Source organism: Bombina bombina, chromosome 10 (assembly GCF_027579735.1).
Source record: "Bombina bombina isolate aBomBom1 chromosome 10, aBomBom1.pri, whole genome shotgun sequence".
Lineage (NCBI taxonomy): Eukaryota > Metazoa > Chordata > Amphibia > Anura > Bombinatoridae > Bombina > Bombina bombina.
Genome location: NC_069508.1, coordinates 181,338,691 through 181,340,248, shown reverse-complemented (window position 1 = coordinate 181,340,248; position 1,558 = coordinate 181,338,691). Strand labels below are relative to the sequence as shown.

At 35.9% G+C, this 1,558-nt stretch overlaps 1 pseudogene; it reads right to left on the bottom strand.

Moving 5' to 3' along the window:
• Positions 1-317: 317 nt before the first annotated feature.
• On the bottom strand, positions 318-427 carry LOC128641562 (uncharacterized; annotated as a pseudogene).
• Positions 428-1,558: the final 1,131 nt, after the last annotated feature.

Sequence of the window (1,558 nt, the reverse complement as noted above, 5' to 3'; positions counted from 1 at the left end):
GCAGAGTCGAGTCAGTGATTTAAATCAGTGATTCCCTAGCCAAGCCTATTGCATTGTAATATTCAGCAGCAGTTACTGTTGTCACTTGCTCGTGCTGTGTGTGTCCAGCAGGGGGCGGTAAAACAATGTGCTACTTTTAGTTATATTGTTAAAGTTTCTAGCTTGATGCAAAATATCTAATAGCAACTAATGTTTTTATTATCTGATAAATAATTGTTACAAAGACAACTTGCATTTGAATTAAAGTAACAAACTGAAATCAAAAAGTAACCTGCCAATTAGAAGTGAATTACTTTCTGTCTTTAACTATAATGTTTAGCTCTGCATGCCGCAGAGCCTCAAAAAATTAATTGTAACTCATGATTGTTCCTCTCCACGGAAATCTTTAGTAAAAGGCGAAAGATTTATTCGATCTGAATAGTGATGTCCGGTTCATGAACGAATCGTTCATTTGAACCGGATCTTTTCACTGAACTGTATGAATCAGTTCAGCAGACTGAACTGATTCGTTTGAAACAGTTCAGTTCCTGAGTCATCAGCAGCACTCTGGTAATACGATCCTACAGTGAGTTCTGCTCTGCTAACTCCTCCTTTAATGAATCACACAGCAGAATCTCACTCTAGGATCATATTACCAGTGTTGTTGAATCAGTGAACTGTTAGCTAACTCGTTTGCAATGAATCAGTCTGTTAACAGTTCACTGATTCAAAAGAGTGTGCCAATGAAAAATGCATTTTGTTGCTGTGATCAGTATGCCAGACTGTCTTAAGTCAAAAGATTTACCCCCTAACATACTGTTGTTGCTTTTTCTGCGTCAGTGAATGGGAACTTGCTAAAAAAAAATTAACACATGCAACATGCGCACAAAAAAGCAGTGTTTAAAGTTAAACATATAAATAATATATATTTTTTGCAAGTGCAAAAGAGAAAAAATACTTTTCTTTTTTTTTTTATTCATAAGGAAGCAAATTGTATTAAATCTGTAAAATGTTCTCAAACAAATTGCAAGCTGGTAATGCTGTAGCTACATAAAGTTGCCTGATTCGGACTGTCACAGTGACTCATGAATCATTTAGGAGGAATCGGATCGGTGATTCTGTGGGCAGAGCATCAGTAAGACAAGAATCTGCGGCTCGGCCTCATGTGCATCACATTTCCAGTAGGTGAACTGATGAATCAGTTCATGAACTGGTTCAGTTACACGAACTGTCCGAAATGAACTGTCCGAAATGAACTGATTCATCTAGCTGAACCGAACTTCCCATCACTAGATCTGAAGAGAAACCAGAGTATACTGAATAATAAACAAATTTAAAGGGGGGATTAGTTCAAACCCTTTCAAAATAAGAGAGAGAGAGAGATAATTGTTGATTGTATTATTTACACTATATATTACTAAGTATTAAGGTATGGAAATTGTAACAATCAATAAAATCCTAAGAAATTAAAAAATGTATTTAAAAAGTAAACCTATTTCAAAGATTGCTACAGCTAGGAGCACAGCATTATGGGTATGCAAATGAGAACAGTCTAGCTGTGATTAGCTGTGTAGTGAGT